Here is a 15948-nt window from a genome sequence, read left to right on the forward strand (position 1 = left end):
CTACCCTAACTTTCTCCATCCCAGGGGCTGGGCTGCCCGCCCTTCCCCAACCTGCCCTTCCCTGTATAATCCAACCACTTCAGCTACCTGCTTCTCTCTCTCTCTCTCTCTCTCTCTCTCTCTCTCTCTCTCTCTCTCCCCTCTCCCTCCCTCTCTCCCTCTCCCCCCCCACCTCTTTTGTGTCCCCTGGCTTTTGGCCTGGTTCCCCTCTCTTCCCTTTCCCTTCACCTACCCCCTTTCCACATGGCTCAGGGTCATGCCCACTCTGGACTCTCCCAGATGTCCCCGCCTCTGGCTAAGCTCTCCCACGTATCTACAATAAACTCCTCCACCACACTTAGGAGCACTCATATCCTGTCCTATTTGTTTGTTTGTTTGTTTGTTTGTTTATTTAGTTTCACTCAGCTTTGCGCTGGAAGTTCTGCCTAGGGGTGCCTTTGGCTGTGAGATGACTCTCAGATGCTCCTGGAACACACAATAATAGTGCTCTCAACTTAAAAAGAAGACAAGAAAGCCAAGAGCCATCCAGTAATCTCAGAAAAAGGGTAAAAGGCTGAGTTTCCCCTCTGACTGGAGAGGCCTGAGGCTGAACTGTCAACCAAAGAAATGGTGAGGTCATCCAGCTGGTAATCAAGCAGGTCCCAGTCACCCATTGAGCCCCCTAAGATCAGCTGTGTGACCGAGTGTCCCAAGGAGGCATTGGAAGTAGGTTTGATTAAAGGGGCTGTTTCAAGAAGAGGGATGGATTTTGCGACGTAGGCACTATCCGTATACAAGTTGAAAGGGGTACTGAAGAGCATGGAAAAGGCTTGTTTTATAGCAAAAAGCTCTACCAACTGGGCAGAATTATAGGGCATGTGGAAGGAATGAGTGTGATCATCGATCACCAGGGCTGCCATCCGGGAGGAGGACCCATCAGCCCTCAGAAAAGACGGTAAGTAAGTGGTGTAGGGAGGGGTGTGAGGGAGGTTTGTTTTGGGAAAACAACAGGGTGAATGCGAACAAATTGAATGAGGGGATCATCAGGGTAATGATTATCAATCTGTCCAGTGAAGGAGAGGCAGGATATGGCCCAGTCATCAGAGGTGTGTAAGAGGGAGTTTACCTGCTCCATGGTGTAAAGCACAATGAGGAGCTCGGGGTCTTTGCCAAAATATTGTTTGGACTGTTTGCAGCCCTTGGTGATGAGCAGGGCAACAAGCTCTGGATAAGGCGAAATTACCTTGCCTGAGGAGAGGGGCAGTGTAGCCCAAAGTAGGGGGTGCTCTTTTAAGACATTGGTGGGGTTCTTTTGCCAAAATATTCCTATAGGATTGATGGGGGTGGCATAGACAATGAAATGGAGAGGCAAGGCAGTGTCAATCTGAAAGGTTGCTTGATGGGAGATGGCCTTGTCAATGGCTGTGACTGTCTGTAGGGCTAAGGGGGTTAAGGTACGTGCGGAGAGGGGATGAGGGTCACCATTTAACAGGTCTGTGAGGGGTTTTAGACTATCTGGAGGGAGCTGGAGGTAGGGGCGGAGGAATTGGAGGTTGCCCAAAAATTGTTGAAGGCCATGAAGTGTCTTAAGGGAGGAGAGGTGTATTTGTATTTTGGGGGTGAAGATCTGTTGGTTTCTAAGTTCATATCCCAAGTATAGGTAAGGGTCTCATGTTTGAATTTTTTCCGGGGCAAGGACAAGTTGAACTTAGCGAGGGAGGTTTGTAGGTCCTTGAGACAGAGGAGGCTTTCTTCTCTAGAGGGGCAAGCCAAGGGGACATCCTCCATATAGTGGAGGATGTACGCTTGTGGCCATTTTGAGCGTATAGGCTGGATGGCCTGTGCAAAGAACTTTAGAGCTAGGGTAGGGCTGTTTGCCATACCTTGTGGAAGGACGTACCATTGAAACTGTGTCATGGGCCCTTGCAAATTAATTTGTGGGAGGCTAAAAGCAAAGTACGCACAGTCATCAGGGTGGAGCAAGATGGTAAAGAAGCAATCTTTTAAGTCAATGATGACTTTATGGTAATTGTGTGGAATAGCAGCAGGGGAGGGCAGCCTGGGTTGAAGGGCACCCATGGGTAACATGACTTTGTTGACAGCGTGAAGGTCTTGAAGGAGCCTCCATTTTCCCATTTCCCATTTCTTTTTAATTACAAAAATGGGCGTGTTCCAGGGGGAGGTGGAAGGGGTAATCTTGCCAGAGGTTAATAGCTCCTGCACTAGCTGGATGGCTGCGGCAAGTTTCTCTTGGGTGAGAGGCCACTGGTCGACCCAGACAGGTCCTGATGAGCTCCAAGAGATTTTTTTCTGCATGGAGGAGAGGGACCGGGTCCTGGGGCACAGGGGGGAGCAGTGGCCATCATGTAAAATTGTGTCTGAGACCATGTCTGTTGTTTCTAATTTGGGTCTGGATGGGGTCGAGGTGACCCTGGGAGGCTTTTCCCAGCCCTTGGCCGGGTAGGAACCCTTGAGATAACATTTGTTTGGCTATGACTTCATTAGGTGAACACATAAACACCTTCATTTGAGAGAGGATGTCACGTCCCCATAGGTTAAGGGGCAGGCCTGTGACTACAAAGGGTTGTACCTGTCCAGTATTGCCCTCATCATCCTGCCAAGTAAGGATCTTGGAGCTTTGTTTAGGATTGGAGGTTTGTCCTATACCTCGAAGATGAGTAAGGGAGTCAGTGAGGGGCCAGGCTGTAGGCCAGTGGTGGGATGTGATAACTGAGGCATCAGCCCCTGAATCCAGGAGGCCCGAGGACATGTGACTTCAACTCTGATGACACCTGTTTTGTTGTTCATTCATGGATGTCAGTCAGAGAGTGTTCATCTCAGCTGTCCATCATATGAATCGGGTTATCAGCTACCCTGAGCAGAACCTCTGGAAGGTAACTGCCAAGTATGTGTACCTGGGACTTGCAGAGCATCCAAGGTCACACTTCCCTCCAGTTTGTTGTAGTGTGTCACTATTCATTGTTCAGATTCTTGTTTTGGGGGAGTGGGAGTGAACTGAGACAGGGTCTCATGCAGCCCAGATTTTTTTGTTTGTTTTTTGTTTTGGTTTGGTTTTTGGTTGTTGTTTTTCGAGACAGGGTTTCTCTGTTTAAAAGTCCTGGCTGTCCTGGAATTCACTTTGTAGACCAGGCTGGCCTTGAACTCACTGAAATCCACCTGCCTCTGTCTCCCTGACAGTTGGCATTAGAGGTGTGCACCACCACCACCCAGCACATTGTTTTTGTTTTATGTAGTCAATGGCAGCTTCAAGCTCCAGGCAGTCCTCCTGCCTCAGTCTCACAAGTGCTGGGATTACCCATGAGCCATCACCTGCTATGCATACCCTGCTATGCATGTCCATTTGATTTTGTTTTCCTTATTCTCCTTGTCAAAGAGCTCCACCAGAACCAGGTTCTGAGCCAGACTTGGTGGTGCACACATGTGATCCAGTACCTGGGAAGTAGAGGCAAAAGGGTCCAGAGGAGTTTAAGGTTATCTCTGTTACTTAAAAGCTCACCTTAAAACAAAAGTCAAGGTGTGACTGGAGGTGTTCATGCTTTTATTCTGGCACATTCCTAAGGTGTATGGGCAGCTTGGTTCTACAGGACAACAGATTTATTTTTTTAATAATTTACTTATTTTTATTTGCATTGGTGTTTTGCCTGCATGCATGTCTGTGTGAGGGTGTCAGATCTTGGAGTTACAGTTGTTAGCTGCCATGTGGGTGCTGAGAGTTGAACCCAGGTCCCCTGGAAAAGCAGTCAATGTGCTCTTAACCACTGAGCCATATTTCCAGCCCCAGGACAACAGATTTTAAACTGAGAAATACTTGTTTCAATGGTCAAAGTTTCAGCCACCAGGAGACAACTTCATGAGGGGATGGAGTCGGTAGACTCAGTGACTTCACAGTCCTGAGATTCTGGATTTTCCTTAGCAGAAATCATACACTTCTGCCAGCTCCCCTCTCCCACACGTTCATATTCAGGGGAAATGCCCCTAGTTTCAGTAGCAGGCCCAGTACCCACACTTGGGCCTGACCGTCTGGCAGAATCAGAGTTCTCTGGGTGTAGGAGGCAAGACTCTCATTTTCTTTCTGCTCCCTCTGTTCTTAGGAAGAAATGCTGTAGTTTCTGCCTGTTGTTGTGTGACAGACTTTTCCTGGGATGACACGATGTACATATGTCTACTCACCTTAGAAAGGGAACTTGTGACAGCCCTAGTAATGATGGCACCAGAGTCCAACTTGGTGAATCAGTGAGTTTTATTGGGGTTACTCACAGGAGCATGAATGACTCAAAAGCAGCTTGGAGAAGCCACCCCAGACTCACGAAAGCTGTAGCTCTGGAGCTCCCTGCACGGCTTGCAGGCAGCTCCATAGGTCCAATAACCTCCTCTCAGCCCCTCAGCAGCTCAGAGCCTCCTTGTCCTGCAGTTGCTTACTGCTTCCCTAACTCTGGGGAGGATTGGGGAATCTTAGCAGTTTCAGCTTTGCTAAGCTTGGGAAGTTTGTTGACTGAGTCCTGTAAGCCTCTTCCTCCTAGAAGGAACGTTTCAATCTGGTGGAAACTGGGTTCCAACACTACTCAGCCTTTCCCTCGTTCTTTCCTACAGGACTCTACTACTGTTCTTAAGGATTGCCTTTCCCTAATTACTAGCCTATGTGGCTCCAGAGAGCCTGTCTGCTCTATCCATGTAAGCAGGTGACACAGTTCTAACCAATCAGAGTCCCCACACACACCCCCATGATTGATTCTGAAATGGGCACATGAAACCAACCAGAATCCAGAGTCATCTTCTAGAACTGTTGAAGAGGTGTTCTTTCCCTAAGAGGGGCTAAGCTGGCACACATGAACCTGAGTTTTCTGAGGTCTACCAGATGGACAGAACCTGCCTCAAAAGAAAGTTGATTATATTTGTTACTTTTCTTGTTGCTCTGACCAAATACCTGATAAGAAGCAGTTTAGGGAAGGAAGGGGTTATTGCAGTGTGCAGTTAGAGGATACAGTCCTTTACGGCTGGGAAGGCGTGGTGGCAGGAGTGTGAGGCAGCTGGTCACATAGCTGAAGTCAGGAAGCAGAGAGGTGGATGCTAGTGCTCAACTCTCTTTCTCCTTTTTATTAAGTCCATGACAGAAGCCCAGGGAATGGTGCTGCCCACACTCAGGGCAGGCCTTTACTCCTCAGTTAAACCTCTCTGGAAACACCTTAATAGACATGCCCAGAGATGTGTTTCCATGGTGATTCTAAATCCAGTCAAGCTGACAGTGAAGATCAACCATTGCCCCAACACAGAGAGAAGAAAGGGAAGCTAAGAGATTGCAGAAACAAACCCTGGTGACATCCACGGAATGTCTGTACCTGAAGGTAGTACCCAGAGCCAGCCCCTGGGCTGTAGACTTGTAGTCATGCTAGTCAATAAATTTAGTTACATTTGGGTTTTTAACTTTTTATTATTATTTTTCTCTCACTTTTTCTTTTTTCCAATTCAAATTCATCTGAGCTGAGTTTATTTTCTAATTTATTTCTACTTTTAATTTTTTTCCCTTTTTAAAAATTCACTTGTTAAACATATTTGTGTTCTATATTTACATCAATCTCCCCTCCAGTCCCTCCTGTGTCACCTGGCCCCAGATTCATGGTCTCTTGTTTCTTTAATTGTTATAGTTATAGTTATTTATTTTTGAGAGAGGGTCTCACTGTAACAAAGCATTGCAGGCTTAGAGAATCACATAACATGGCTTTATTATCTTGCAAAACTGTGTATTGCTGTGATAAAATATCTCAAACTGAAGGAAGGGCAGGTTTATTTCAATTCAAGGCCTGAGGGCAAAATCTAGCATGGCAAGGAAGGCGTGGTGACCAAGTGCTCATGGCTGCAGCAGGGGGCATGCAATCTTGTCTGCAGAATCAGGAAACAAAGGACTCAGGCTAGAAACACAACCTAACTATAACCCGTAAGGTTTATGCCCCAAACTCTTCTCCTTCATCCTGGCCCTCTTCCCCTAAAGGTTCCACAGCCTTCTAGAATAGCACCTCCATCTGGGGACCAAGTCTTCAAACACATGCACTTGTAATGGGGCATTTCACATTCAAACCTAGCAGCCCGCATGTCAGAGGTCCTAGATGGGTTCCACGGGCTGAGATCAAGGGGGCAGTAGAGCTGAGTTCCTTTGGGAGGCTTCTGGGCTATCTGCTTCCTGCCTGCTCTCCTCTTGGAACCTGCTCTTATTTCTTGGTTTACAGCCCTTCCCAGGCTCCAAGGCCAGCAGTGTCACATATCTTCATCGTCAGATTGAGACCGACCCCCACCCCCCAATAGAGCAGCCCCTGTGGCTAACTCGAGCCCATTCAGGCAAGGGAAGATGATCTCTCTATCTCAAGGCCCTAAATGAACCACACAAAAGGTTTTTGCCATATGTATTCTGGTGATGAAGACAAGTACCTGTTGGGGTGTGAACACTAGTAGTCACAGATAGAGTTCAGATTTTACAGCATACTTCCATTTCACAGTGTGGAAGAACCACAATACAGAGAAATTAAAAGAATAATTATAATTTCTGAGAGGAGTCAGAGTCCAGAGTCACCCTGCAGGTGTGGTCAGAGCTGATGCCCCTTGTGATATTGTTCCTGGGGACCCAGTTACAGATGTTAAGACACCTCACAAGTCACTTGGCCACCCTTTGCTTTACTTATGTCACTCAAAAAATGGAATTGAATCTATATAAACATTTGAGGGCATGCATGTGGTGTTTTAAGCACGGTGTCTCTTAGTAAGTGGTCTCTGTTCTTTTGTGTTGGGGGAGGAGGCATACACCTGTGCACATCTATACACATGTGGCAGCCAGAGGTAGATGTCACTTTTCTTTAATTGCTCTCCACCTTAGTTCTTTAAAGAGGGTCTCTCGACACACACACAAAAAAAGCAACCAAAACAAAACAAATAAACAAAAAAACCAATTAAGCCAAGTGTTGGTGGCACACACCTTTAATCCCAGCACTTGGGAGGCAGAGGCAGGCAGATCTCTGTGAGTTTGAGGCCAGCCTGGCCTACAGAGTGAGTTCCAGGACAGGCTCCAAAGTTACACAGAGAAACCTTGTGTCAAAAACAAACAAACAAAAAAAGGTCTCTCACCAAACCTGGTGCTCATCAGTTAGGCCAGGCTATCTAGAAAGGAAGGAGAGGAGCTCCAGAGATCTGCCTGTCTCCATCTCCCCAGCGCTGGGATTACATGAGTGTGATACCATGTCCAAATATTTGTACATTTGTTCTGTTTTGTACATTGTACTTTACCAACTGAGCGATGTCTCCCATCCAGGCTACTGTTTTGCTATCGTTGTTTGTTTGCTTGGTTTTAGTATTGTTTTTGCTTTTGGTTTTTTGTTTGATTGTTTTGAGACAAGGTCTCTCTATGTAGCTCTGACTGCTCTGAAACTCAGTTTGCAGACTGGCCTCCAATTCTAAGAAATCTGCTGGCCTCTGCTTCCCTAGTACTGGGATTAAAGGAATGTTTCACTATGTCTGGCTGCAGGCTACTGTTCTTAAAATTCTTATTACAGGTGCAAAGACAGCAGGTGCCCAGAGACACTGATGTGGTGTTCTTAGATGAGGGACAGAGGCATCCTACAGAGTAAAACACTCAGGGCTCTAAAGAATTTGGTCTCCAAAATATACCCTACCCACTTTTTCCCCCTCAGGCAGGGGCTCTCTATGTATCTCAAGCTGGCTTGAAATTCACTGTGTAGACCAGGCTAGCCTCAAACTCACTGATATCTTCCTGCTTCTGCCTCCTGTATAGTAGGATTAAAGTTGTGTACCACCATGCCCAGATTTACTGGCTTAGAATTTGGGCAAGAAAAGACTTACCTAGGAAGGTTGAGACAATACATAAGCCCAGTGCCAGAGAAGGTACTCTTTGATGTGTCCAAATGAAACACAGTTCTCTCTCTCTCCTGTAGAATGAGTTCTAATAGGTGTTAATAATAAAAACCTGGAGTCAGATATTGGGGCAAATGCTGAAAGGTCAGAGAAGTAAAGGAGCAGCCATCCTCTTATCTCTACTGAATCCTCAGATCCTGTCTCTATGAATCCTAAGACTGAATGCAATGAACTCCTGTCTCCTCCCGCCATATATTTTTTCTCCACCCAGCCATATCACTCCTGTCTTTATCTCCTTAGTGCTGGGATTAAAGGTGTGAGCCACCACTGCCTGGTTCTATTTCTCTTTTAAACTGGATCAATCTCTTGTAGCCCAGGATGGCCTTGAACTCACAGAGATCTGCCTGCCTCTGCCTCCAGAGTGCTGGGATTAAAGGTGTGTGCCACCACTGCCTAGGGTCTATGGCTAACTAATGAGTCTAGTTCCACACTATGATCTTCAGGCAAGCTTTATGTGTTAAAGCACATCACCGCTCTCCAAAGGGGATAAGAGAGATTTTATTTCAAGCCAAACATGAGTGTCATAGACTCACTCAGACTGCCTTGAATGACATGTTCCACCATGGACATGCTGACATGACCCTGTAAAGTTACCAAACAAAAGACAGTTGCAAATTAAGGCATTTGCCAGGTTACTGGGAAGTGGGAAAGTCCTGCTTTAGGCCTCAGATGACACGCTTGGTTTTGAGGAAGATGATGATTGACTGAGTTAATACATTCCAAAGGGCTTGCCTGATGGTCCCACAAATCTTAGGTTAGATACAGAGGATGATGATAAATGGCTATTAAATGGACTAACAACAGCACAAGATGATTTTGGCTCTGGATCCAAAACATCCCCATACTCCACATCAGGACATTCTAAGGAGTCAGTCTGAGGCTCCCTTTCAGAAACCCCAGGTCACAGTTGGCTGATAGGAAATGAATAGGTGGTGGTGTGGGGGGGGGAAACAAAACCAAATGCTCCCCTCACTCCACACTTTTTGTCTCAGATCCTTGATAACTGGCATGTCACCTCTCCTACTCTCAGGTCACTGGCTAGATCCCATCGCAGCCTTCCCTCCCCCACCCCACATCCAGAAGCACTTTGCCTTAGAGATCACTCCCCTTTCCTCTCTGCCTAGCTGTTTTACTTCATGGGGCCACTGTTAGCAGAAGGACAGCAGGATTTGCTACCGTCCTAACTTGCCCATTTGTTTCCTGCCTGGAGGGTCTGACAAGGAGTTTCCAGGGACCTCACTGAAGCAGAAGGCAGCTCTTGACAGAGATGCATGGCGGTGATTACATGGGGTGTTAGGCACAGTTACTGCGGATGGTAGCTCCAAGGCCCCTCTTGAGCACCTGGCTCCTTGTGTCAGTTAGGTACCATAAGGGGAGGTCAGAGAAGGAGCTGGGAGCTGAGGCAAAGTCGGGAGATCTCTTGGTATAGTTCAATTAGAAGATGCTCTAAAGTTCCTCTTCACACACTGGCTGCCATCACAGCTCTCAGAACATGTGTTCCTTTCTTAAACATGAAAGTTGAACCAAGACACTCACCACCCCAAAAGGGACACCACTAAATGGCTTGTAGAACTAACAGCATGGTCCTGAGAGATAAGGGCTGTGAGAAAGAAGGTTTCCAGTGAACTCTGGGCTAATGTCCAAGTCCTCATCGTTTGTCTCTACCCAGTATGGAACAAACGTCTGCTTACCCATGTATGGCAGGCCTTTGCTTTTGTGTGTGAGTGTGTGTGTGTGTGTGTGTGTTGCCATGGAACACATGTGAAGTTGAAAGACAACTTCTAGTGTCTTCCTTGCCTTCCACCTTATTTGAGACAGGATCTCTTATTTTGCCATTTCACACACCAGGACAACGATCAGAGCTTCCAGACCTCCCCCACTGCCCCCCCTCCCCCAAGCACTGGGGTTACAGATAAGAGCTACTTCGGCCTTCATGCTCAGAAAGCATTCTATCAAGATGGCTTGGCAGGTCAACACACTTGCCACCAAGGCTCAGGCATGACCTGAGTTTGCTCCTCCGGTACGTACATGACAGGAGACACTGACTTCTGTAAGTTGTCCTGTGATCTCTGCATGCATGCCATGACATACACAAAAAATAAAGTGTAATAACAACGCAGATTCCTGGACCCATTGCTAACTCAGTGAATCAGAATCAGTCAGGGCCCCAGTACTGAGTTCACAAGCACAGGCTGCCTGAGCTGTTGCACCAGAGTTGCACAGATAGCTGGAAGGGGGCCCAAATCCAGGAACTTTACAAGAAGGAATATCCAAAGGGAAGACCAGAGATACAGAGGAAAAACACCCCACCCCCTACCACTTGTCAAAAATCCTGCCAAGCATACAGCAGCTGGAGTGAAAGCTGTCACTTTCTGAACATCCATCCATGCTGTCACTGCTATCAGGACTCAGGCATGAGCCAGCAAGATGGCTCAGCCAGGAAGGGTGCTTGCTGTCCAAGACAGAAACCTGAGTTCCCTTGCAGGAACCCACATAAAGATCAAAAGAGAACCAACTCCACAAAGTTATCCTCTAACTTCAACTCTTTGGCATGCGTACTCCCAATCCCCCACACATATGATGTACACTAATAATAAATTGTAAATAAATACGTAATGAGGTCTCTGGCTTTCTTTGTGCACATGCTACACTCACCTCTATTCAGTAAGAACATTGAGGTCCAGGGAGCTGATGTGACTTGCCCAAAGACACTCATGTGGGGAGGTGGCAGTGTCAAGGATGAACTGACTCTACCCTTCACCCACTGATGGAAAACTTGCTGGAAGCCCCATAGAGTCTCAGCCACATAAGGTCCAGGCCTCTTTCTTAGGCTAAATGAGTCAAAGCAAGTTGTTGTCATTTGACAGAAATCAGCTATCACCTTCTAGAAGGAGAAGAGCCCCCTCCCTGGGGGTGCTCCTGAGACAACCATCCTGGTGTGTTGTCTGCCACTTCAAGGCCGGTGCTGTCCTGGAAGAGTAGCGAAGGTCCTCCTTTCTCACAGTTCAGCTCACTCCCGTAGTGAGGATCACCTGAAACTCTGCAGTGCCTGAGCAGCAGTGGGAACTGAGGCCCCACACATCCACATTTGAATGTGGCAGAAGTTATTTTTTTAAAGATTTTATTTATTATGTATGCAACATTCTGCTTCCATGTATATCTGCACACTAGAAGAGGGCACCAGATCTCATAACGGATGGTTGTGAGCCACCATGTGGTTGCTGGGAATTGAACTCAGGACCTCTGGAAGAGCAGTCAGTGCTCTTAACCTCTGAGCCATCTCTCCAGCCCCTAGGCAGAAGTTATAAATTAAGGTAACACCCTGAACACAATACATGTACTGTCTTCCTATCTCTGTGAACATTCTTTATGACCTGCGAGGGTGAAGTTGAAATTTACTGTTAGCAGGGTCTTTTCCATGGAACCTGACAGCGCAGTGAGTGTGGACTATCAACTCTGGCATGCCCATCTTCTCTTTTCATCCTCAACTCTGCTCCTCATCTTGAAGAGCTTTGATGCACCAGCGTGACTGTCAGAGCACACACGTGGCAGCCTTGTTCACACGCTTCCCTGCAGACAGCTGTACTGTGGCCCCAGTGAGATGAGCAGTCATTTCGTGAATTCTTCTTGCCTGCCTACTCTAGCTTTGACCCTGCCTAGCTACCCTGCACCCCTGAATCCACCCATACCAGCAGCTACACTTGGAGCCAATGTGGGAGAGGATCTGGATGCCGCAGACCCTTGGGTCACCGTGCCTGCACTCAGCTAGGCCATGAGGTCTGATGAGGTGATAAGCACTACATCTCACAGTCAGTGAACCGGGGAAAGGAAATTAAGCCCTGAATTATTGCTCCAGTGTGCAAACAAGAATGGGGGAATGGGGGACACTAAGTCACATTTGCCTTACTGTCCCCTAATCCTCTACCTTTGGATTTAAAGGAAAATATAATAATGAGGGCTGAAGAGATGACTTAGTCAGTCAAGCGCTTGCTGTACAAGCATAAAGACCCAAGATTGATCCCCAGAAGCCACATGAAAAAGCAGGATGTGGTAGCATCGACAGCCGAGGGTTGGGGTAAGGTGGGCAGAATGTGTCGAGAAGTCTCCATGAGTCACCGGGGATGATGCCAGCACTACACTCTCAGAAGACAAGTTGTAACACTGGTCAGGGAAGGCAGGGGGTGGACAGTTTTACTACCCTTTTCCTAGGTGTGAGAAAGTTCTGGAGTGTGAAGAGGCTGGCTCTCAGGCAGTCAGTCTGTTCACATGACTTCACTCTCTCCTTCACTGGTGGATGCTGTGCTGGGTGTCCGGGAAGCTGCAGTGAGCAAGCTCAGAGATGATTTCCACCCCGTGGGAGTTCCTGTCTAAAAAGCCAGAGCCACATTACACCAGCAAGTATTCCAGCAGATGCAAGAGTACTACTGTGATAACTGCCATAAAAAGGCAGATATTTAGTATATAAAGGGGTATGATCTGCTTTGGGGTTACGGAAGGTCTGCCCTATGTCACCTGAGTGAGGTGCAAAGGATGGATAAGGAATGACCTAAAGGGCTTCTGGGGAGATGGGTAAAGTGCATGATGTATAAACATCAGGACTTGTGTTAGAGCCTCAGAACCCCTATTTAAAAAAAAGAAAAAAGGCAGATCTCATGGCAAGTGCTTATAATCCCAGTATTGGGGAGGTGGACAAAGCCAGGCAAGAAGAAAGCCTGGCTGCAAATCCTAATGAGAGACCTTATTTCAAACATTAAGTTGATGGTGCCTGAGGAACAACACACAATTGAACTTTGGTCTCCACACCCATGCACACACCTGTCTCCCACTCCCACATGTACCTGCACACACCCCCAACACACACACACACACACACACACACACACACACAGAGAGAGAGAGAGAGAGAGAGAGAGACGAGAGAGAGAGAGAGAGGAAGAGAGAGAGAGAGAGAGAGAGGGAGAGAGAGAGAGAGAGAGAGAGAGAGAGAGAGAGAGAGTTTAAATAGATATGCACTAAAAAATACTCACAACAGTGGCAGCTGATCCAGACACGGTGGAGGGTGGCAGGCAGAGAGGCAGTATGAGCAGAGCCTCCAAAGCCAGGTCCTTTACAGAAATGTGTGCAGGTTTTCCAGCCTGTGGAACCAGCAGAGCAATCACAGTGCCTACTGGGAGACACTGCTGGACAGAGCCAGTTTGCCGTGACATCCCTGAAGGACCACAGATAGCTGTCTGGCTGGACCCAACCAGGTGCTCGAGCTGGAGTCCAGGTCATTATATCAAGGTCATCCTGGGCACATGTTATCTAACTCCAAGGCAAAAGCACTTCCTGACAGTTGATCTGAAGGGCTCTTCCTTGAGTCTCCATTTCCTAGCGCCTTCTTCCCTCCTCAGAGGGCACTGCACCTATGACACTGCAGACTGCTCTTGCCATGCTTGCCTCCCGCCTGAGCTTTCCCTGATGCTATATAGTCCTCGGTGTTTGTTCTAGCACACAGACACATCAGGCATGTGTCTGACACAGAAGCAGGCACTGTGACAGATGGGGGTGGATAACTAGAAATTCAGAGAAGGTCTGTCCATCATTCAACTCACAGGTGATCTCAAATAAGCAAATGACAGTTGCTTGTAGAGCAGGAATGCAGGACAGAGATTTGAATGCAATGGACTGTTTATAGCCCCCAAGGGTCCCCCACAGGAGGACTCAGCATCTCCAGTAACCATCAAAACCTGTGGGCAGAAGAGGGGGATTCAGTGAGAGGAAGTCCCATCAATCATACCAAGATGTCAATAGCTACTGTCTGCAGTGGTAAATCAAGAAGCAGAACTAATAAATCATCCACAGAAACCAAAGGAGTTGCATGATTAAGGGCGGCAGGGGATGGGGGTGGGGTGGTCTGTAGTCAGAGTGCCTGAGCTCAAACCACACTTTCACTGCTCATGAGCTCTGTGACCTTTGACTGGTCATTTAATGACTCCCTGTCTTAGTTACTCATCTGTAAATGAAACAGAATGATGGTACCCACCTCTCACACTCCTGCAATTCCTCAAGGAGGCAAAGTACAAGGGCTCAGCACAGGGCTTGGTCTGTGACAAATATACCCAGCAAATGTCAGCGACAGTTAAAAGTAAAAACAGTTAAAAGTGAGTGGCTTCCAGGGACCAGGATGTACGGAGGAGTGCCTTTTATTATAACCAAGTGACTTGATTTTATAACATATGCACATGTCAGATTACTAAAATAAGATGTTAAATATACATGCAGGGGCTGGAGACATGGCTCAGTTGGTATAGAGTGATTGCCCGGTATACACTAAATCCTAGATTCAATCCCTGGCATTATTATTTATACTCAGGACACAGTAACAGGAAAGTCAGAAGGTCAAAGTCAGGGCTAGGGGTGGGAGGTGACTCAGTAAGCATTTCTTTTGTAAGAAAGAAGGCATACACACATGTACAAATAAATGAATAATAAATATTTTAAAAAGGAAACTCAGTTTTGAGGTGACTTGGATCCAAGCAGCTCCCCTTCCTGTCCTGCTCAGAGTGCCTCCCTTTCTCAGCTGCATCTGAGTCCCTTTCTCTGCCTCAGCTCCTGAATCCCCTGTTTTCTGTTTGTGTTCCCTGCCACCCACTCTTCACTCTCTCAGTAATACTCTGCTTCCTTGAAACACGCTGTCCCAGCAGGGTGGTGGTGGCGCACACCTTTAGTCCTAGCACTTAGGAGGCAGAGGCAGAGGCAGGGGGATCTCTGTGAGTTCAAGGCCATCCTGATCTGCAGAGTGAGTTCCAGGACAGGCTTCAAAACTACAGAGAAACCCTGTCTTGAAAAACAAAAACAAACAAATAAACAAAAGGAAATAATCACTCTGTCCCAGTACCCATGAGTCTGAGAGCACCCATGAGTGCTCTCATGATGCCAAGGGCCAAACACAGGGGCAGGCCCTGTAAAGAGTGAGGCATCTGAGAAGTCAGGCTGTTCAACTCATGGCAGGGCATTTTGCTTAGGGTTTCCTGGAAATGCTTCTTGCCTGGGGCAGGCCTAGGGTGTCTCCCTACAAATGCTTGCATCCTTCTGCAGGGTTACCTTGCCTCCATGATTGCTCACTCAGATACTTTGCTTATTTTCAAGAAACTCGTGCCCCTTCCATATCTTCCCAGAAGATTCCCAAGCATCTTTAAGAACTCACCCAAGTATCTCTGACTCTGTGACCTCTTCCACCTGGCTCTTAATAGAATCAGAGTTTCCTTCCTCTGGGCTCTCATTATCCTCCAATCAAACATATCACATTTATCTTTGGGTCCTGATGCCTAGGTCACGGGCTGGTCCACAGCTTTAGTTTAATGAACCAGGGAATGAATGAGCCAGGGAATAACCCAAGTTCTTCTCCCGTGGCATTGCCCTGTCCCTTTGGTTGCTCAGAAGACAAAGAAATCAATTTGTCACTCTGCTCTGCAGATTAGTCATGGTTCAATCTGCTATGGGTGGTGTGATGTATAGGCTAAGAAAATCAGCAAGTCTGAGAGCAAGGGGTGGGGGGAGGAAGAGAACACTAATCTGGGAGTTACTAGCAAACCCTATGCCCCTAGAACAGCAGTTGAAGTAGATACCCTAGTGTTAACCCCACCAAATAGTTAAAGACTATTACCCAAGTTCTTTTAGTTGAATTAAGCAATCTTTATTTTATGTCAGATAGGGCTGTCTCCCTAAAGTGGGGTTTGAGAAAATAAAATCAAACACAGGAGAGGATAGTGTTTATATTGCCCCAAACTGCAAGACTAGCAGGGGTTTCAAGGATCAGGGCACTTCCAGAGGAATTTTGGTTAAGTAGAAACTTGGCTGAACATTTCAAAATTATTTGGCAGAACCCCTTCTTATCTTATCGGGGTCAGGGTATAGGGTATGGAACATGTCAAATTCCAGAAAATGGCTTGTCTTAGTTAGGCTTTCTATTGCTGTGAAGGGACACCATGACCACAACACCTCTTAGAAAGGAAAGCATTTAATGGGGTGGCTTACAATTCAGAGGTTCAG

This window comes from Cricetulus griseus, chromosome 7 (genome assembly GCF_003668045.3).
Source record: "Cricetulus griseus strain 17A/GY chromosome 7, alternate assembly CriGri-PICRH-1.0, whole genome shotgun sequence".
NCBI lineage: Eukaryota > Metazoa > Chordata > Mammalia > Rodentia > Cricetidae > Cricetulus > Cricetulus griseus.